The sequence below is a fragment of the Miniopterus natalensis genome, chromosome 1 (genome assembly GCF_054644295.1).
Source record: "Miniopterus natalensis isolate mMinNat1 chromosome 1, mMinNat1.hap1, whole genome shotgun sequence".
NCBI lineage: Eukaryota > Metazoa > Chordata > Mammalia > Chiroptera > Miniopteridae > Miniopterus > Miniopterus natalensis.
The window spans coordinates 21281987-21304248 of NC_142081.1; the positions used below are offsets into that span (position 1 = coordinate 21281987).

A 22262-nucleotide genomic window follows, 5' to 3' on the forward strand; every position below is an offset into this window, starting at 1 on the left:
GTTGTGCTGGTTTTGTCACTGAACATTTCATCAAATGGTTTCATCAGACTGTTTCAATGTGTCAGTCCCCTTTTTTATTTCATTCTGTTATCATACCAAGCCATAATCTGAATGGATTTCAACAGGTGCTATGAGCATCTTTTGTAAAAATTCTTTTTAGATTCCTTCTGTAAAAATTCCTTTTAGAAAATAATTTTACATTATTTTCATGGAATCTGGTCCCCCGACCGCAATTACCTGGTCAAGGTGTTAAACTCTTGTAACATAATGCCAAATCACATTCTAGAAAGATTCAAACAGCTTACAGTGGCATGGCAATGTACTGCAGCTGTTTACTGATGGCCCTACCAATAGCAGCTTTCTTGTTTATTTATTTACTCATTTTCACGTTGACTCTGGCCATAATGGGTCCTTAATGGTGTTCTAATTTGCATTTCTTAAATTGCTGCTGAGGCTCTACATTTTTCCTCCTGATGATTTACTGGTTGTGTTTCCTTATGTGTCAAACCATGCTCATCTCCTGTCACTGCGGAGCCTCCCAATTTCCATCTATGTTGGGAAACACTAAAGCCCTGCCTTCCTCACTGTTCCTTCAGGGGGTGCTCCTCACCGAGGCTAACGCATCTGCATACCTGCCGGGTTCCCCACCTCAGCCACGCAGGCCCTCAGCCTTCTCCAGGCTGGGACTGAGGCTGTAGGAGGGGTTGGAGGGAGTGTGAGGGACAGACACTGGGGGGCCCTGTGATTGAGGCCAAAGGGGAGATAGATTCAAGGCAGGGGCTTGTCTGCATGGTTCTGAAGTAGGTTCATAAAGTGACCTTGGAGAGATTCTGGAGGGAGCCACAGCTGTTTAGGGCTGGAGAGGACACTGGGGTTCATCTGATCTAAGGGTTACCCACTCAAAGGCCTGTAGGGAACAGGGCAGATCTCAATGACAGAGGCCAGCTGTAGGTATGAAAACAGCCCAAGTGAGATGATAAACAGTGACCTATGGCCTTGGAAGGGGTAGAATCTGAGGGAAATTGGGATGTGTGAGTCCCATCATAGTGCTACTCCTATTGAAGTGCTATTACTTCCCAATGCTACTCCCCTGGCACTGCTACTCAGCTCTACCTCCAAGAAGGTGGGCTTAATGTGGCCAGTGTTATAATTTTTTGTGTGTGACAAACGAGAAATCCTGATTTTTTAGCTTAAATCTCCTGATTTTAAAAAAATGTTGACAATAAATTTAAGTTAAAACACATTATATAAGTTAAATAAAATATATCTGGGGATGAGAATGGTTTGTGAGCCTCCAACCTGTGACCACTCATTATTTGACTTCCTTACTGAGAGAACACAGGCCCAGAGAGGTATCCTCATGTAGCAGGGAGGACCGAGAGAGTCCAGCAGTTGCATTCCATCTGTATGACCTTGGAAAAGGTGTTGAACCTTTTGAACCTTAGCCCCCTTATCTAGAAAATGGGGATAATGGCTTCCTCTCAGGGTATTGGGTGGATCCAGTGGACTGACATTATGTTAAGCATTTAGTAGATTCTCAATAAATGTGTTGATAGGTCCTACGTGTAGTCATCCAGAAAGTTAGAGGAAGACCCAGGCTTAGAACTTGACTCTCTTGACTACTAGTCCAGAGCTGTTCCATATCACACTGGCCTGCTTTCATGGGAGTTTCCAGAGGTGTCTGGACACAGGCCTCCTTCTGATCCTGGGAAACTGCAGGTCACTTTATGAGAGTTTGATTGTGCAACAGTACTGAGCTCAAGTAATGGGGGCTCTGAGCTCTGTGGACTTTGACCTGCAGGCCCAGAAAGTAGGAGATCAAGCTTCATGTAGTAGTAGTAAAAATATCAGACACCACTGAACCTAAGAAGCCAGTGATTATAAGATGCACCATTATTTTATGTACAACTATGAAAGAGACAATGCTGCTAATTAAACCATGACAAGCTTGCTATCAGTTGTAAGATGCATCCTGATTTCAAAGATGTTAAAATGGGGGGAAATGTGCATCTTAGAATGGAAGAAATAGAATAGTAATGAAAGTAGTAACAATAATAATCTGTTAAATTTTATTGTGTACCTTAAATTTTCACATATGTTATTTTATCCGTGCACTTATCAGCAAGCATTTACTGAGCACCCTCCATGTGCAGGCACAGTGTAGGCACTGGGGATACAAGGTCACTAAGATCTAGGCTGTACCCTTCCTTTGGAGGCTCTGATCCTAGTCGGGAGATGGCTCAGTAAGCAGCTGTAGGACAATGTAGGGGATGGAGTAAAAATAAACAAGAGGGTGCCATGAGAGTTTAGAGGAGGCAGTGGCTTTTCTGATCCTTAGGAGCAGAGACTGAGACAGTTTGGGGTGTCTAGGATTGATTTAGGAAGTGCTGTCAGGAGGAAGGGAGTGAGGGAAGCAGGCTAGGGCTAGGGAAGAAGCTAAGCAAGGAAGGATGTGTTGCTACAGCTGGATCCCACAGGGAGCCCAGGAACATGAATTGTACCACCATAAATTTGATCCCACCTTGAAGCAAGGGGGCTGAGCTTTTGGACTGACCCACCCCTTCCTCAACACCACCCCCTCCAGTCAATCATTGGCTGCTGTGTTCTCTCCCAGCACAGACTGTCTTTGAGAAGGGGACAGCTGTGAGCCCTTAGCAGCTGGAGGATGGTGCACAAGCCTGATAAAGGGGATCCAAAAGGGTCCAGGAGTTTACACTGTGCTTCCTCTGCTTGGAGGCATCAAGCAAGGCTTCCTGGAAGAGCTACCATTCAGCTTAAGTCTAATGGGAGACCAGGGTATGTGTTTAACTTATGGATGAAGACTGGGGGGAGGAGCATGCATGAGAATGCAGGCATCTTGGGAAACTTCAGGTTGTTTAGCTGTGTGGACCTAAGGCTCAGAAGTGGGGCAAAGCAGGATCATGCTGGAAGTGTAAATACCTAACAGGTTGGCTACTACTGTCACCTTTTTTCGGTAGGTGATAGGAGCTATTAGAGATGTGATCACTCTGATGGCAGTGTGGATGGTGAGTGTGCAAGACTAGACGCAAGGAGAGCAGTTAGGAGATAAGACAAAATGATAGCCAACACTCACAAAAGACTTAACATGTTCCAGATACTGCCTTAAATTCTTATCATCCCATTTTGCAGATGAGAAAACCAAGTGGTTAAGTACTTTGCTCAAGGTCGTCAAGCTAGTGTGAGCCAAGATTTGGACTCAGATCTCAGCCTGTGCTTTTAATTTTGTATACTCTCATGAATATGAATTTTGGATTCTAGTACATGACGTATCATAATTTGTTTTCATTTAAAAATAATACTTGCCCTGGCTGGGAAACTCAGTTGGTGAGCACATTGCCCCGATAACACTGGGGTTGCAGGTTCGATCCCCTGTCAGGGCACGTACAAGAATCATGCAATGATGCGTAAATAAGTGGAACAACGAATCAATGTTTTTCTCTCTCTCTCTCTCTCAAAATCAATTTTTAAAAAATGCTTTAAAGCATGTCCCATTGTATCTCAGTGGTCCTGTTCCTCCTGGCCCACTGCCATAAGGTAGGGAAGCTGAACTCCAGAGAACAGCTAGTGAAGGAGTCTGTCTGGGTCTGAGTCTGCGGGGGGCATGGCACTGTGCAGAAATGAAGTGAGGCCCTTGGGAAGCTGGCAGCTCTGGCTCTGTGAGGAAAGGGTGTTTCTGTCCTCGTGGCCTTGCCTGGCAGCCACACCTGTTGTGTCCCTCTCCTTCTCCCTATACCCAGCCAGACGTCTCTCCCAGAGTGACAGCAGCAACTGGGGACATCTGCAGAAGCGCCCTCTCAGGCCTGACAAAGGCCACCAGAGCCTAAGCCTGCAAGAGAAGGGGGGGGTGGTGTAGGTGGGAGGGCCAAGAGATGCAGACAGCTGTGGGCTGGTGTAGCAGGCATGGCCCTGTCCCTGAACAGGTGAGTGAATGTGAACTGAGGAGGAGGGTCCCCTGGGTTTTCAAGGGTGAAAGTGCAGGGACTTCTCAGCACACAGTGGCTAAGCTTAATGGCTGGGTGGTTTTGAGCTCCAGCTCATTCAGAAAAGACATGGCAAAAAAGAAGTAAAGAGAAGGCACAGCCATCAAAGAAATGTCCCTGTTCAGGCTGGGTAGGCGGCACCGTGGAAAAGTTTGGTGGAAAAGGACATGAGAAGTAGGGACTGGGAGAGAAGCCTTGGAGGGACAGCAGGATGGGACACTGAGTCAAGGCTGAGAAGTGTCTCTCTGGGCAGGGCCCAGCAAGGGGTCACCCTGAGGCTGATAGGGTGGACCTAGGGTCTTTACAGAGGGGGAAAAAATCTTGCCTGGACTAGGTTCTTGGAAGGGAGGAGAAGCTGGTTCTGCGAAAAAGGGATTTAGAAAATAATAACTGTAACGTCTTATATGAACAAAGCATGATGCGGTTATAAGGCAGTGTTTTGTCCTGTGATTCTCCCAGGTCCCTAGAAGGTGGACGTTCTTTCATTATTTGTGTAACAGATACTTTACAGTACATCTGTCATGGGCTCAGAGAAGGTAAATGTCAACTTCCCAAGATCGCACAGCCTGCTAGCTTTAGTTAGGTAGGACCCAAAGCCAGTCCCAGCGTTGTGGCTTGTCATTTCCTCAACTGTGTTTGTACCCCCAATTCCCCACACTCCAACAAGAGTTGATTATTTACTTAAACACACAGTGTGTGCTGGCCTCGATGAGAAGGTCCTGCCAGAGAAGGGACAATGGGAAAAGGACAGGAAGGCAGGCATGGGGTCGGGGGAGAAGGAAAACCCTTTTAAATAGTGAGTGATAGCAGCAGAAAGGTAATAGAGGTGAGTGGGTGGGTGGTGAGGAGCTGGCTTCCTTGGGAGTTTTTAAAAATTTTCTCTTTATTGTGATATCATTCACACACCACAGAATTCACTATTGGAAGCATGATGGTCTCAGGCTGTCCCAGAAATGGACACTAGTTCTGGCCACTCAGGGCAGTGACGGATCCCTCTGAGCAAAGTCCAGATAGCTGATGCAGTCCCAGGAAGCCTCCCGAATGCCATATTCTATGCTCACTGGGGCCCAGAGTTTGGAATCCTGTCTGGGGCGCTTTGCTTCCTGGAGTGTTTCTCGACAGACACTCCCTGTGAGCTGGAACTCTGTACTCTCTTTCTGCAGTTTGTGAAGGTGGGTGGTGGAGAAGAGCCCACTCTTTGGGTAAGGTCTCTTTTTATTCCTTCCTCAAAGGGCTCCCTTCTTGTTTGCTCCAGAAGCCTGTAGGAAGGACTAGAGCTTCTAAAACCAAAACTTTCACTTCACACGTCAGTGATTCTGCACTGTCATATCTGCAGCAAAACTGACCTCTAGGGCTTTCCCGGAAGAGCCGCAGCTTTCTTTACTCATCCACATCTGCCCGCCTTTGAAAGGTAGGTTTCCTCTGCCAGGCAGGGCCACCTGGCACAGTCTTGTGCCATCCTCCCCTACACACACACGAGCCCCTTTCCTTCCCTCTTTTCCTTTCTGACGTGGCCTGAAGTTGGAAGTTTAGTTGGGGCGAAGAGAGAAACTGCTCCAACATGAGCAGAGCTCCTCCAGGTCGCTGACTTACGTTTCTCATGCCTCCTGCCATCTACCTCTACCCCTGTGCTGCTTCCTGGGCCAGGCGCAGCAGCCCAGCATGGGACAGGGAGGAAGTCCTGGCGGGACTCGGCTGGGGAGTGCCCTTTGGAGTGGCTCCCACTTGTTCCCTGGAGGCTGGGCCCTGGCTCCGCGGTGGCAGGCTCTTCTAGGAATGTGCTCCCCAGCTGGGTTTTCTGGTTCCTTGGGAACATCCCTGGGTTGGTCTGCACTGGCTCTCAGGGGCACCCTCAAGGGGCTAGGCCGAAGAAGGTCAGGATGGCCACAGTTTGCAGAGGAACCTGGCAGCAGCGGGCACTGGAGACCAAGTGGCTTTGCTTTTGCTTCCCTCACTTGGATGAGGTGTCCATGAGAAGGAAGAAACGAGACAAGTGGGGAAAAAAAAAGGTTTTACACTGAGCCTCTGCCTGAGAGTCTAGCCTCTACTTGGGGGCCTGCATACCTGAGCACCCCAGTCTCTTCAGTTGCTCACTGCCTTTGTCTACAGGGGGGATGGGGGATGGGGGTGGGAATAAGAGCAGAGAGGTGACAAATGATTGGCTTACCCTGTGATCTTCTGCAAGTCACTTAACCTCTCTGAACCTTAGTCTTCTCATGCATAAAACGAGAGGGAAAAGCTCTCACATTCAGTTGTTAAGCAGTGTGTGTGGGGAATGTGCTTTGAGAATTGTCATGAACAATGCCGACACAGAAGGTGCTAAATCTGAGAGCCTGGGCTTTTCTTTTTGGAGGTGGTTCCCCCAGCTCCTCCATTCACTTTTTACAATCATAGAATCATGACTTTTAAACAGGAAGGCATTTCAAGAGCTCATCTAGTCCAGTCCCCTGGCATAATTATCTTTATTTTGCAGATACGACTGTTTTAAGTTGTCAATGCTTTGACATATCTGTGGCAGCAGGGTGCAAATAAGCCCTTTTACTCCTAGGTGGGGTGTGAGCTCCATGCACACAGGTGCTCAGGCCAGCAGAGGGGTGGAAAGGACAGAAAGGTCATGCCCCTTAGGAGCAAGTGTGGGTTTTTCGAGGTTTAGGCAGAAGGCCTGAGTGGCATCTCTGTCACCCAGTGGGGGTGGAAGAGAGGGGGTGGGGAGGAAGCCCATGCTGCCTCACAAAGCTTGTGAGAATGACTTTCTGCTATCTGTCCCCTTCTCCCTGAGAAAGCAAGGGATGCACCTGCTTGTCAGGACTGGCCACAAGGGAAAAGTGGCTGCCAGAACATAGTGTATTCTTCAGTGTGGTTTTTTTCCTTCAAAGGAAAATCTCCTTCTGACCCATCTCCTTGGAAAAAACAAACAAAAAACAAAAATGGAAGGAACCAGGAAAAACAGGGCTCCCTCCCCTGGACTTTCTTTTGGCCCTGGAGCCTCACTGAATGTGGGAGCCAGCAAGAACCTCCTGAGTAGCAGAAATGTTTCCAATCTTCCCAGCAGTCAAGGAGGCATCAGGTGGATGGGGGGAAGGTAGGGGAAATGTGGGCACGCAGTGAAAAGCTGCCCCAACTCTGGCTTAAATTGCTAGGATTAAACCCAGGAGCTTTTCATCACCTAAGTAATTGAGACCTGGGTCTTCCATAGGGGCTGGGGCCAGTTTCTCAACAACCTCTACACCACTAGCATGCTGATGAGCCAGAAGTGAAACTTGGGAAGACTGTTAATAAAGTGCCTTGGAGAGTATTGTGCATGATTTACCGTATCCAAAACCAGAGAGTAATTCTTTGTGGAAGAAAGCGACTTGTGTCCTCCCCAACATCACACACACACTTTCCTGGCAGGCCCGATGGGTTTCCAAACATTTCGTCACCGTCTCCTCCTGACCTTGGTGTGAAAGGAACCAGCCGCGTGGCCTGCTCCAGCAATGCCATCGGGGGGCGCCGCCTGGGCCAGGGGAGGGTGGCGACAGACTCCAGAGTGGAGGTGAGGTCTGCTGGAAATCCCCGGCCCCAGCCAGCCGCCGGAGGTTTAAAGACGCCTTCCCGGGCCTTATTTGGTCGCAGGAAGTGGGCGGCGCTGGGCCTGCTAGTGGAGAGGCAGACCAGAGACAGTTGTGCTGATGAAGTGGTCGAGCTGGTTCCTGCACGCCGCGGTGCCGCGCGCTGGCCGGCCGCTGGGGCTCCGCGCTCCCAGCCCCGAGTTGTGCAATCCTTTGTAGCACCTCAGAGAGTCCTCCTCCTTCGCTGTTGCCTCTCGCCCTCGCTTTTTTTTTTTCAAGCTGTGAGCTCAACCGATGAGTCAGAGCAGTGCAATCCTGACACTGCATCGCAGGACTGGGGGTGACACGAAGGGAGAGCGATCGCCAGGCGGACACCACCGGCGCGGGGTGCGCCGAGGCTCCTGCGCCGCGAGCCAGGGGTGACAGCCCGCGTGTCCCTCCCGGGCTCTGCCAGCAAAACTTCCCAGCCTTGGGAGGCGGGGGCTGGTGGAAGCCCTGAGAGCGCCGCGGGAAGGCGGCGGTGACTGTTTGTTTTTAAAATCGGGGAGTGCGTGCAGGCGGCTGGAGTCTAAGAGGCGACCAAAGGCGGCGGCCCGTGGCGAAAAGGGGATAGCCAATGCCGGAGCTCCGGCAGGAGCCGGTAAGTGGGGCTGCCGGGTCGGCGGCCGAGGCCTGCACGAGGCGAGGTGCAGCCCGCCCTGGCTCGGCAGCTAAGGGACCCCCGGCTGCATGCAAGCGGTGGCGGCTGGGCGCGCGGGCTGCAGCTCTGCAGGCGCGGCCCCGAGCTGGGGCGAGGGGTTGCGGGGGACGCGGCGTGTCAACTTCTGCGGCCTGGGCTACTGAGTGGGTGCGTGGGTGTGCGTGGGTGTGGACGTGCGTCGGCCGCTCCCCAGCCCGCCCCTCTGTGGTCCGCACCCCCACCCCCCCGTCCGTAGCTGCGTGTGCAGCGCCAACCCACCTCCGTGTTTGTGCTGCTACGCAGCTCGCGCGCGGCCCCGGCCCACCCGGGCGCGGCCCCGGCAGGAAAACCCTCCCCATCCGCGGGGCTGGCGGCGGCGCCTCAGGAACACGGCTGCTCCTCCTCGGTCTGAGCGAAACGTGGTGTCCGCAGGGGCCCGCTTGCGTGACCGACCTCAGGCCCGGGAGGCGCGGGGAGGGGCTCGCGAAGTGCAGGAACTTGGTGAGGGAGCCCCTTCCCCTTCTCCTTCCAGTGTGCACGGGAAGGTGGACAGGGAAACTGCCCGCGCCGGGAGTTTGGGAACAGAGGTGCAGGGGTGGAAGGAAACAGGTAGAGGCCTAAGCTAGTGTTCAGGGCGGGCGGACTGGCCCCGCGCACCCGGGCGCAGCGAGCGCACCTCGGACCTGTCAGCCCTCTCACCGCCCCCGCTGGCCCTCGCGCTTCGGCCTGCGGAGCCCTCTTCCCGCTTCACCGTGTGCTCGGTTTGGTGGTTCGTGTGCAGAACTCGGGAGCCCAGGTTTTGTTATACCTACCTCCCTCCCCACCCCACACATACAGAAGCGTGTGCACCAGGTTGCCCCTCCGAGGGCCTGGTGCTGCCCTGGGGCTTTCAAGCCTCAGCCCCAAGGGAAGCAGACCTGGAGGAGATACCTGCCATTCAAAGTGGAGGCCACTGGGTATTCCAGCCCAACCTCCAGAGCGAGCTGCTGGGAGCATGAAAGGGGAAGTTACTTGCCCCATTTAAAACTTTGTTGGTCACAACTTTGTTGGCTACTTCCTGCTTCCACCATCCCACATCGGACCTGTGTGCCAGGCTGTAGAGCCTTGCTCGGGGGCGGTGGGATGGTGGAGAGCTGGCCCTGGACTATGGAGGCCGCCTTGGCACGTGTGTGCAGGGAATCCCTGTTGGCAGTTGCGGCTGGGGGTGGGGGAGGTCTGGCTTGCTCCAGCAGGGGGAGCCTGGTATGGTAGTGGCCTGGAGGTCTGGCCTCTCCTTGTCCCTGCAGCTTCAGGACGGAGATTGGAGGCCTGGTGAAGGTGGAAGAGCTGCAGCTCTGAGGAGAAGCCTCTCCTCTTCTGCGGGCTCCCACTGAGGGGCGTTGAAATCACCTGTCTAGCTCCAGGTCCTCCCAGAGGTGGTGGGGCACATGCCCCTTTAGAATCAGAAATGTAACCTTTCCACAAGGTGTTAGATGGTTTCAGGATGAGGAGGAAGGAAGAAACCTTCCCAGGTTGAGAAGTCAAGGGTCCTCTCTTTTCTTCTGCTCTGGACACTGAATAACAGGGGTGTAAACATTCAATTACTGTGATAAACCATCTCCTTGCGTGGCTCTGGCCCAGTCTCCACTCTAATTGGTTTGGCCTCTAGCTGGTTACTCTTGTCTGAGTAGCTCCCAGGGGACAAGGTGGTGAAGAACCTGGAGGGCACCCTCCCACCCCCCACCCATGAAACTTGCTCTGGGACTGCCTGCCCACTTCCAGTGTGGCCTCTTTAAGCCCCAGGCTGAACCCCCACGCCCCCTGGCTCTGTCAGCCCCTCACCCCACCCTAGAAAGTGCCCTGGAGTGCCCCTGGGGATGAGAGTTCATCTTTTAAATGTGGAATTTAAAAATAGCCAGAGCCCTGGCGTGGCTGGGTAGCTCAGTTGGTTAGAGTATCCTGATATGCCAAGGTTGTGGGTTTGAGCCCCCGTTAGGGCACATACAGGAAGCAACCAGTGAATGCATAAATGTGTGGAATAACAAATTGATGTTTCTCTCTCTTTCCCTCTCTCTCTCTCTCTAAAAATCTGTCAATTTTTTTAAAAAAAAGAATAAAAAATAAAAATAGCTTGAGTTTATTAACCAATGTCACCCCAATAAATTCAATAAAAGGTTAAAAAATAAGTAAATAAGAGCATAAAATAAAAATAGCCTGAGTGTTTAGCCCTGGAGGCTACTGCTTTTAATAAATGGGGGGGAGGGGATGGGTAAAAAGACAATACGCAGTTGCAGAATCAGCTGAGGGCCTCCTGTGGCTACAGAATCCAGGGAAGTTCTGCACAATGGAGCCAAGGTGTCTGGGCCCCAGAGTGAGAGAAGAGAGGAGTAGAAGGATGGGGGGGTTGAGGCAGGAGTCACACAGGGCTTAGTATCATGGAAGGGGAGTGGGCTCAGTCCAGGACTCTTTGGTCTTGATAGACCCTCCCCTGTAGTTGGGTCTCCCAGAAGGAAACCTTCCTTGCTTATGGTGGAGTAGGGATGACCACAAGTAGCAGGGAGTTTCTTCCTTATACTTTGGTAGTCTTGTTTCAAATGCCGCTTCTTTGGAGAAGTCTCAGTCTTCTTCTCAACACTTATTTCCACTTTATATAGTCATTTGTGCATATACTGTAGTGTGGTAGTCAAAAACATCAACTCAGAGCTAGTCTCTATACCTACTCCATAGAGTTGCAGTAAGGGTTCTGTGAATTAGTATACTAGAGTGCTGAAAGCACGTTTCATTCTTACTGAAGCCTCTGCTCTAGTGTAAGCTCTGTATTCCCACAATGCCTGCATCTAGTAGGTTTTCAGTATGTGTTAGTTGAACAAATAAATGAAAGATCTCCCTCAAAAAAATGTGAACTTGGAATGTGGTGGGCTCAGTGAGTCCTGCTGCTGGGACTCATACTGTACCAGTGATCCTGGGGCTGGTAAACCCAGTTTCCTGGCACTGCCCTATGGCTGGCCTTGTGGAGAGGGCATCCCAGTCATCCTGACCCCAACAGGACCTCAGGGTGAAAGATCATAAAGCCTCCTGCCTGGGAATCTGCTAACCTGTGCATTTCCTTTAGCCAGGCCTATTGGCACCCTTCCTGTGTGTGTGCATGCATCAGTATAGAAGCAGCCTGCAAGCTCCATTCTTCCCTGACTCACCAAAGGCTTTAGGAAATGCAACCAGTGGTTTCTTTCTGTTGGAAGGGTTCCTTCAGTACCAAAGCGCTCTGATTGTGTAGGGCTGAACTAAAAAAACTTTGTGTGTTGGACTAGAGCTACGTGGAATGTGCTGAAATCCCTGGTTCTTACTTAAGGGATCTGCATTTGCATTCGAAGCAACATCCAGGATACCCTGAGACTGTGAGCTCATTTTATGAATCAGAAGCATTACAGCATAACTTAGGTGTTAGAAACTGCTATATGGAATCCAGATCGCCCTCCCTCCACCCCCAACATACACACTAACAGGGGCTCTCACAGTCATACACTTGGGAACAATAACAGCAAAACTTGTCCACACCCACTTCCACCCCCACACTCAGAATACCATTCCTGGATGGTGTGTGGACAGTACCTGGGCAGTAACTGAAGGAAACCTGGCTGGTGCATGAGAACAAGGCCTGGGGAGACCTGGATTCATACTCCGGCCTCTCCACTTGCTGGGTGGCTTTGGGCATTGCTTAACTTCCTGAACCTCAGTTTCCTCATCTGTAAAATGAGGATGATAATACTTCATAGGGTTGCCATGAAGGTTAAAAAAGATCATGCATGCACAGCGACTCGCCCATAGTAGGTACTCAACAGGTAATGACTAGCATTTCGCCGGCTCCCACTAAGTTCAGCTGTCTGCCTTTTGCTCCTCCCAGGGAAGAGGAAATGAAGGGTGTCCTACTCGTGGTAGGAGGGCAAATGAAGCTCATTTTCTAACTCCCCAGGCCCTGGCCACAACAGTGTGATCCATTCACGCCTAAAATGGCCCAGACTCTGGTGCTTGTGCACCTTTGCAAAGATTCTGTCCCTGCTCAGCTCCCCAGAGAACAGATTGTGCTATCGGGAACCTACCCGCCCAGGCCTCAGGCTGAACTGCTCACGTGGGTGGGAGGAAGGCTGCTCTCTCAGCCAAGGAAAAAAGTCCCCTTGCCTTTGCTTCACCTGAAGCCTTGCAGTGTGACCTCAATGTAGGTTTGGGTGGAGCCTGGGGTGGGAGTTGTCCCTCCACAGAGCACTTTGGCTCTTTCACCAATTGAAATGGGGGAGGGAGGTTGTCTACCAAGATATTATATAAGAATAAAGCCACATGTCATAAAAGAGCTGGGGTTTTGCTGGGGGGTTGGGGGGGGCAGTGCTGCCTCCCTAAGGGACGTGATTGCTGGCTATGGTTTGCAGGCGCTGAGGGGCAGAAGAGAGGCTAGGGGCCTGGGCTTCCCCAGCGCGGCTTTTTTTGCTCTTGCTCTTGGAACATAGCCTGGTACTGTGGTGGGCCTGGGAAGGTGCTCCCTGTTCCCTCTGCCTTTCTCTCCAGCCACAGGGAGCTCTTGGTGTGAGCGTTATTTTTTCCAGGCAATGCTTCTTCCTCCAGGAGTCTCAGGGAGGGGGGAGGGGAGCAGCCTGGCAAGGTTTGTCCCTTCCGGAGCTTAGACACAAGCAAGTATACCAGGCTTGCAGCCAGAGGGGGGTTCCCTCTGAGGCTACCCACCTTCTCTGGGGGAATGGGGTCCAGAGAGGAAGGAAAATGATGAGGGATTTCAATTCCCAGCTTTTTCCAGCAGTTGGGCAGACAGGCTCCAATCCAGACTGCTGTTGCCAGAATTTGCCAGTTCCTTGGAGGGGAAGGCCCCAGAGTTCAGAAAGGAGCTCAGAAATGCTTAAGTGGTAACTCCCAACCCTGAGAATGCTTGTAGGCTGGTCTTTCTCCCCTTCCTTTCCCTCTCCCCTCTTTCCCTCTCCTCCTCCTCTCCTCCCCCTTAGGGGATGTACCTGGCTGCAGCTCAGATCCCCTTCCCCATCTGGCCTTGCTCTGTCTGACCTCCCCAGCTGGCCCCTGGTCATAACCCTGGGCTGCCCAGCTCCCAGGAGTCGTCCCAGAGATGGAAAACACTTTGGGACATTTAGTCCAGCCCCTTCATTCTCAAATGGGGAAGCTGAGAGGCAGTGAGTTCCTTGAGGTTCCCATAGACTGTCTCCACTTTCACCTGAGGAGTGGGGAGAGAGGAGCTGCCCCTTGTGCCTGCCCCTCCCAATTTGGAAGTTGGGAGGGCCACTTCCATGCAGGAAGAGCCCAGAGGAATACTGTCTCGGCTCCTGGGTGTGGCTCAGTCCTCAGCTGGCTCCATAGTTATTTATTTGTCTGTTTGTGTGTATGTGAGTGAGTTTTGTGGTTAGGAGCCTGGATCTGAGTGAAAGCAGAAGTACCCACGCTGTGTCAGCTGTGCAGCGCACAGATTGGACTTTACAGGGACAGTGGGGAGAGGAAGAAAGGGGGCAGAGGCCCCTCTGCTGGGTAGCTGCTGGTGCTCTTTTTGTCCCCGCAGCAGCGCTTGCACACTTGAGTGTAAACAGCCCTTCCATGTTGCTAGCAGCTGCCTTTCTTTGCTGGCTTTGGGCAGAAGAGGTGCCAAAAATAACCAGGCGGGCACTTCCACTTGTGGGACATTCACTGTGGTGGCCTCAGGACAGGCTTGCTTGCTCCCTGCAGGCCCCGGGTTCCTCTGGCCCCTACTCAGACTTCCTGTGGCCACCCCCTCCCCAGTCTCCCTCAGGTGCTCTTCCTTTCCCTTTTATTGCTCTTCTTAGAGTGAGACCAGTAGGGAGGACCCCATTATGGGCCTAGAAGCTCTGCCAGGTATTAATTATCTGGGGACTCTTGTCCCACCATGTCCCTGCAGACCCTGCTGACACAGCTGAGTCCAGGGGAGGCCCGCGCCAGGTATTTCCCTCCTGGGTTCCTAGGCCAGATGCCTGCAGAGCGCGATGCTGTTGCTGGGACTCCTAGTCTCCTTGTCCTGCTCCTGGCCAGTCCTCTCAGCCAGCTGTAGAACTGGAAGAGTCAGACCATCCAGTTCTCCTGCCCCCCAGGTGTTGAAGACTGATAGTGATGCTGCTCCTGCCCAGCAAGGGGGAGAGGAAATCACATTTATTGGGTCCTTACCTCTGCCAGGTACTTCAAGTATATATTAACCTCATTTAATCCCACAATAACTGTGAGATGAAAATATTATTCCCATTTCCCAATAGGGAAACTAACAGAGAGGTTGATGATTAGAGAAGCCAGGACTTAACTCTGCTGGACCCTGAAGCCCTGTGTCTTTACCATGCAGCTCCCATACTTCTCTGTGCTATTTTCCTGTGCACAGGGGACAGTGCTTTGACCCTCGGAATGAAGTGCTTATGGTAGGAATTCAGGCACCATTAGACTGGCTGATGGTGGAGATATTTGGAACTGGGAAGCGTGGGAAGACCCTCTGAAGCCTTTGTCTCCAAGCACTTCACAGGGCAGCCAGAAGCCCAGCCCGAGCCACGAGGCTCTGCTGTGGAGGGCAACAGGCCATGGGGGTCAGCTGTGTGTGTGTGTGGGGGGGGGGTTTGCTGGGGGAGTTACTCATGCATAGGAGTGGAAAGGCTTAGTTTAGGCCTCCCGGACACTTTCCAAGTGACTCCTCCCCCCCAAACATCCCAGCCTCTGTAATCCTGAGATCTACTCTGGAACCATAGACTGGGGGCAGGTGGGTTCTTGGGTCTTCCTTGCTGACTGCAGGGTCTGACCCCAGGGCCCATCATTCCAGCTGGCTTGGCCCAGGTCCCAGAGAGTCTGGTTAGTGTGTACTTGGGGCTTGGGCTGGATGTTCTGCTGGTGCCCTGTGCCAAAGGCCTCTGGGTGTATTTCAGGAACAATAAAGAATAAATCAGCACAGGAGAAAAGGCCATGCAGCAGCTGCTCAGAGACTGGAAAAACGAAAGGAATGTTTTAGCTTTGGCAGAGGACCTGGATCTTGACCGGGGCCTGAGAAAGGGCTTGACACTGACTAGATGGCTGGGCAAGTGAGGCAGGTGGCTCCCTATGCCTACTCTGCAGCCCATTTAGGAGGCCCCTGGCAGCCATGCTGAGACTCACCCCTCCACTTTTGCTGGCAGCGTTTTTGTGCTTCTTGGTCACTAGCAAGTATTGGGAAGACATATTGTCCCCATTTTTTCTGCTCAGAACCAGCAGGATTCCCCCCATCCCCTGGTCATCGGTAGGTCTTGGTCCCTGCTGGAGCTGGCCAGGCAGGAGAGCCTGAGCTGATGAAAGCACCACACTCTAGACCCCCTGCTCCACCTCTCTGCTGAGAAGGAGATGAGACAAACATCAAGGACCAGGTCTGAGGGAGTGCTGAGTGTAAGAATTATCCACCTGGAAGGCCCTGACCACAGCTCTACCCAAGTAATCAGCCATGCGTACTTGGATAAGTCACTACATCTAAGGGCTTGTTTCATGAGTCATGAACTAGAAATTTGGACCAATGATCTTTAGAGTAGACAGGTACTCTTTGTCTCACTTATTCAGGATGTGCAATGACCAGCTTTTCTTTAGGAATTTAAGTTCTTGAGAAGGTACCTATCTGAAAAGCCCTATGTAGAGAAGAGGGTTGCTATGGCTGGGGCTGATATTTAATGCCCTAGGTGAGGGCCATTGACACTAGTAGAAACCCAAGCATGGAGCTGACTTGTTCCAGACTTCAGGGTGCTGGGGGAGGGGAGAGGAGTCAGGGCCCCATGGGAATTTGGAGCATCTGACAAGCAGGGGAGAGTCCTCTTTATTTTTAAAGCTGTTAGCCAACCGTGGGTGTGGGGTTGGAGAGTGTTGAAGGGGTGCGGCTTCCTCTTGAGCAGATGTTGAGCCTTCCACAGGTTGACCCAGTGGTGGTTATGACCAGTAGCCTCTTCATCTTCAAAATTGCTTTCCTCTCAGGCCTCTCTTACCCACCTTACCTGACCAGCCACACTTCTAGAACATCATGGAGGTTTTCAGGCCAGCTGAAGCTGCTCTCCAGGGTGAAGATGTGAGCAGCTCAGGGTGCTGCCATCCATCCCAGTCAGATGTGGCACCTCAGGCAGGAGGCTGAGCCTGAAGCCCTGGGGAGGAAGTTTGCAGAAAGTTCTGGGTTCCAGTTCTGGCCTTGCCTCTATACTCCTGTGACCTCAGGCAACTGATTTGACCCCTTGGATATTCCCTTTCCTCACTGAGAAAGGGGAAAGTCATAATACCTACCTTGCACTGAGAATTAAACAGGATCATGTGTGTAGAGTACTTGGCATATAGTAGCACCCGCATGAAATGTTAGAGGTGGTGAAGTAGAAAGCCTTATTTTTGTGGTGGTAGGGTTTCATCTTGGCCCCAAGCCCTGCCCATTGTCATGCCAAAGATGAGCCCTGTCTAAATGGAGACATGAAGCATTGTTATTGGAGTCCTTGATGCTGGGCCCTGCTTGCTCCTGGCTTTATATCTATCTACAGGGAAGTTTCTTTCCTTCTCTGGGCTGCTTTGTGGAATGAGGAATTGGACTCAGTGAATATCCCAGCTTCCCTAGTTGGGCCCTGCTTTGCTGATTGGCTCTGAAGAGTGGTGTAAGCCATCTTTCTCGTGTGGTGTGCAGGCTCTTATTTCAGAGTGAGATCCTGCTGACCCTGCAACTCCCAACTCACCTCTGCAGTCCCCTTACCTCAAAACCCTGTGGGGTCTCCCAACTTCCAGCGGTTTTTATGGATTCCTCCAATCTTGAGGGGAGTCTGTTTCTGACGGACTGTAGTGGGATTATTTCTTGGGGAGGGGGAGTGTTGTGTTATATACAGTGGTACCTCAGTTTTCGAATGTGATCCGTTCCGGAAGACCATTCGAGTTCTGAAATGTTCAAAAACCGAGGGATCCACAGCCGACAGCTAGGCCTCAGGATCTTGCCCTCAGCAGAAGCCACGTGGCATGTTCGAAGTGTGTTCGAAAACTGAAGCGTTTCCTTCCAGGTTTACGGCGTTTGTAAACTGAAATGTTCTTCAACAGAGACGTTCGAAAACCAAGGTACCACTGTACTGTGCTCTACTTGGAAATGCCCTCAGGAAAAGCAGCAGCTCTGGAAGGGAGCATGAGGAAGGGGAGGGTCCACAGCTCGCTTTGTGGGGTTCCCATTGTAACATTCCTTCTGAGGCCTACTATGTGTACAGATTTGGGATTTTTCTGGAAGAATAATGGAAAGACCGGGGGCTTTGAAGGCACATAACAAGGTATTTTTCCTTGAACAGCAGAGCCTCAGTTTCCCTCTCTAGAATGAGGACAGTAAGACACCTTGATGGGAAGTCTGTAAGTGTGGCTTAGCGTATGTCAAGTGCCTGGCATGGGGGAAGTGCTCTATAAATGTTAGCTTCCTTCTTTTGGGAAGGATCTGTCTTTTGGAGATTGTGTAGACTCGCTGGGGAGTGAAAATATTTGCCTGTGACCAGTTTCCCAAGGAGAAGCAGGGCTACAAAACAAGCTGTTACAGCCCCAGAGACCTTTCCCTCCCCCAGTTGTTTTGATTCTGGGCCCAAGCTTGGAGTCAGGTTCAGTGTGTGCCCAGTGTAGGGATAGAAGAGGGGCTACCCAGGCATTTGCAAAAGTCAGAGACCTGAGGCCTCCTGGGGCTGTGCAGAAGGTATGATGTACATGGTCTGAGTATGAAGGGAGTGGCCTTTCCCAGCTGTGAGAACTTGACAAATTACTTTTACCCTTCATATCCTGTAAATTCCCTAAATTTCCTTCTGTTATTGATTTCTAATTTTATCTTATTTTGATTAGAGAACATATTTTATATGCTTTCAACCCTTTTAAATTTATTGAGACTTGTTTTATGGCATAACTTATGATACATCCAAGAGAACAGTCCACATGCTCTTGAGAAGAGTTTGTATTCTGCTGCTGTTGGGTAGAATGTTTCTATAGCTATCTCTGAGGTCTAGTTGCTTTATAGTGTTCAAGTCTTCTATTTCCTTATCTTCTGTTTTAGTTGTGTCCATTATTGAAGTCTCCTACGATTATTGTTGAATTGTCTATTTTTCCTTTAATTCTAACAGTTTTTACTCATGTATTTTGGGGATTCTGTTGTTAGGTGTGTATACCTTTATAATGGTAATGTCCTCTTGATGGATAGACACTTTTATCATTATAAAATGTCCTTTTTGTCTCTAATAAGAATTTTGTCTTAAAGTCTATTTTGTCTAATATTTATATAACCATTTCAGCTCTCTTTTGATTGCTATTTGCATGGTGTATCTTTTTCCATCCTTTAACTTTCAACCTATTTGTGTCTTTAAATTTAAAGTGTGTGTCTTGGACAGTGGTGGGGAGAGGGACTGGGGAGGGGGATGGGACGGGGTGGAACGGGTCATTGGGGAGAAAAAGGAACATCTGTAATATTTTAAACAAATAAAATTTTAAAAATTTTAAAAAAAAGTGTGTGTCTCTTATAAACAGCATATAGTTGGATCGTGTGTTTTTAACCAATCATCCCAACTTCTGCCTTTTAATTGGAATGTTAACATATTTGCATTTAAAGTAATTATTAAGGTAGGATTTATGTCTGCCACTCTGCTATTTGATTTCTACCTGTCTTATGTTATTTTTTGTTTCCCTGTTACTGTCCTCTTTGTGTTAAATAGATATTTTTGAGTATACCATTCCTGACCTATAAAATGAGAGAGAATAGTGAGAGTTAAATGAAATGTTGCCTGCAATGCACTTAGCATAGTGCCTGGCAAATAGTAAGGGCTCAGTAGACATGGGCACTTGGTTGGGCCTCAGGCACTGAAAGAGCCACAGTCAGCTCTTGGGCTAGCTGAGAGCAAAGTCTACCCAAGGCTCCATGTGTCCCATCATGTTTCCTGGGCAGGGCACAACACTCTGGCAGGTGACTCCTTTGGGGAATGAGGAGCAGTGGGTTCTTAGAAACTGCTTTATTCCAGCCCCTGACTCTCTAGCCTTTCCTTTGCTCCAGCACCTGGGCTCCACCTGGGCTACTTATGAAGCACTGCATAACTGCCCCCCACCCATCATCAGACCCATGAACCAACCTCTCAGGGTGGGTTTGAGAACTACTGCTCAGATGGGCAGAGGGTGTGATGAGAGAGAGACTTGGTTTGGAGTCGGCAGGTTTGGATTCGAACCCTGGCTCTTCACTGTGACCTGGAACAAGTTATTTTTCAAAGCTTACCTTTCCTCATTTTTCATATGGAATAAATGGTTGCACAAATAAACAGTATTCACGCACATTGAGCATGTAGGCAGTGCTAGTGGCTACTATTTCATATGGTAGTTGCTCATTTCAAAGGTGTTTCTTTGATTCCTAGACACAGGCCTTGCCCCCTCTTCCCTGCCCTGGGCTCACAGGCAGGAACCAATGAATGGCATCTCCTGGACCAGACCTGGTTACCTAACAACCAGTCCATTGCCCTCCCCATTGGTCCACACTGCCTCTGGGCCCTGCTTCTCCCTGCCTTGGTGCAGAAACAGAAGGGAATTGAAGAAGCATGATGAGATAGTGGTTAACACTGAGTAAGAACTTGAAGATTCAAAAAGAGTAAGAATAGCATGTGGTGGAGGGCTGCCTGGAGGAGGTAGGCCTTGAAGGAAGGCACATTGTCAGAGTGGAGGCAGAGGGTCCAGGCAGAGGGAGCAGCTCTAGAAAGGCTCAGAATCAGGAAACTCTCCTTGGAGTGACCTATTATGTATATCTCTAGCCCCTGCATGGGCTACCTTGCATTATAATCTGTGTGTTTCTGTGTCTCCCTCCACTGGACTGGGAGCTCTGTACAGGTAGGGACTGTGCCTTATCTACTTTGTCTCCCCAGAGCCTAGTGCACAGCAAATGCTTGTTGAATGGATGACAGGGCAGTGAGCAAACCTATAGGGCTGCAGAGGGTGTGTGCATGTTGGGTGTGGGGGCAGTAGGCAGGGCGAGGTCATGTTAAGGGAGGCTCCTGTAAGTGACCTCCTCTGTATCTTGGCCCAGGGCTGAGACCTGCTGGGAGCCAGACCTTTCCAGAAAGGAAGATAGGAACTGGAGCAGCCTCTGGTAGGGTGAGCTCTATAGGGCACAGAGAGGGTTGTGAGGAGACTAAGGGCTCCACCAGTCCCCAAGAGCCCCTGTCCAAAGGTTTAGTCACTTAGGACCTGGCTGTAGGACAGTTGCTGCATCTCTTCTAGAGAGAGCCTAAACCTGCCAGCTTCCATCTCACTACCCCTGGATTCCAGAGGTCTGTTGGAAGGGGTTTTCCTGGGTTGCTTGTGATCCTTTGTGACCTTTGCCTAGGAGGGAGGTATCCAGTTCCTCCAGGGTAGGCTGAAGCTGAACTGGAGGCTCCATCCTTTCCTGGCTCTGCCTTGGACTGTGTGTTTTCTCTGCCTCAGCTTCCCCTCGATAAAACGGACCTGGTTATCTTGGCTTCTCATGGACATCCTGGGGATGTCTGTGGGGCAATGGGGGAGGGGGACAACAAAGGTCGCCACCTGAATGAAGCCCTGAGAATGCCTCCTCAGGCAAAGGATTCCCCTCTCACAGGTATTCCTTTAAAGACACCTCAGTGCTGGCATTTTTATTATCAAGCTCAAACTGCAGCCAGCCCTGGCCAAGCCCTTTGAGCCTCATCAACTTGATGGCTGAGACCCCTGGGACTCATGGCTCCCTGGCCCTGCTGCCTGGCTTCTTCTGCCTTTCAGAGCTGAAGTTCTGTCTGGAGAAGTGATAATCTTGGACTCTCTCTAAACTGGGAGTGGGCAGATCATAGGGCCTGCTCTTTCACAGGGAAAATGACACTTGTAAGAGGCAGGTCCTACTCTTTGTTGCTGGTGTCTCCTTCCTTACTGGTTTGCAAACCCTTTGAGAACAGGACTTAGGTGTCCAGTGGCTTGGAGAAATGGGGCCATTCAGCTGAGATGTGAACTCCAGTTAGAGGGGGGCATACAGCATTGCAGATGATGGCAGTGTGTCTAGAGGGAAGGTTTATCTAGGGCTTGAGCAACTCTAGCTGCCCAAGATGGCAGTTCCAGGCCACTTGCCCAGTCTGGCTGTAGCCAGAGGCCCCAGAGTATCTGAGAGAGAGCTTTTCAGGATGTGAGCCTGGGCTGCAAGGCCAGCTGGGCCATGCTGTGCTCCCCTAAGGAGGACTCCTCATCACTGCCCCCTGGCTTCCTAACCAGGCACCTTGGCATCTTGAGGCCCAGCCGAGGCATATCAGGGCACAAGGAAACAGACCTACAGGTTAATGGCCCTGGCTATGGTCTAGGCAGAGGTGGGAAGCCTTGCGGGGGGGGGGGGGGGGGGATGAGACAGGGGCAGTGGCAGGGCTGGCGATTTTCCGGTTAGCCTGCATTTGGTATGGGGCAACAAGTGACAGTCAAGGGGCAAGTAGCTTGTGGACCAGCAATTGGAGCAGGATTTGTGTTTAGCCTAGTTGATGAAGGCATGGAGCCACAGATGGGATGGGGTGGGACGAGGTTAGGAGGTGGGGCCTTTTCAATTTATCTCAGCATCAAGGGAACTCTGGTCAAGGAGAGAGACTGGAAATCAGGGCTAGGCAGGAGCTTAGGCTGGACATGCTGGCTGTGAGTAGTGCCTCTGCCCAGGCATGGCTCTGACTCACCTTGGGTACAGTCTTGAATGAGCATCCCAAGAGGCAGATACAAGCCAAGTGCCGAGTACAGTGTTCTGCAGCTAGCTGGCTGCTGGGGACAAAGAAATAAGCACCTGAAATACACTGTGCTGAATGTAGTGGGGGACATTTAGGAGGTATTAGGGGCTCATAGTGAAATTCCTGGCTAACCCTTGGGGTGAGGGAAGGTTTCCCATGGGAAGCAGTGCCTAAGACCTGAAGGATGAGGAGGACTTGGATAGATGACAAAAATGGGAAAGTGTCCTAGGCAGAGGCACTGCCTGGTCAAAGACTTGAAAACAAAGCGGGAACAGCACATTGGGGTAGGAACAGCACTGAATGATGGTTCCAGTGTGGCACGTCG

At 50.9% G+C, this 22262-nt stretch overlaps 1 protein-coding gene across 5 annotated transcripts in view; it reads left to right on the plus strand.

The window, feature by feature from the left end:
• Positions 1–22262, plus strand: part of MIDEAS (mitotic deacetylase associated SANT domain protein) — a 104992-nt gene that overhangs the window by 55337 nt on the left and 27393 nt on the right. Inside the window, exon 1 of one of the 5 annotated variants that reach the window (XM_087819296.1) lies at positions 2544–2796. The exons of 3 other annotated variants lie outside the window; for them this stretch is intronic. The gene's annotated coding sequence lies outside the window, so the exon portion shown is untranslated. Of the gene's footprint in view, positions 1–2543; positions 2797–7697; positions 8193–22262 lie in introns of those variants that run through there. One more of the 5 variants, XM_087819284.1, reaches the window with a different exon arrangement.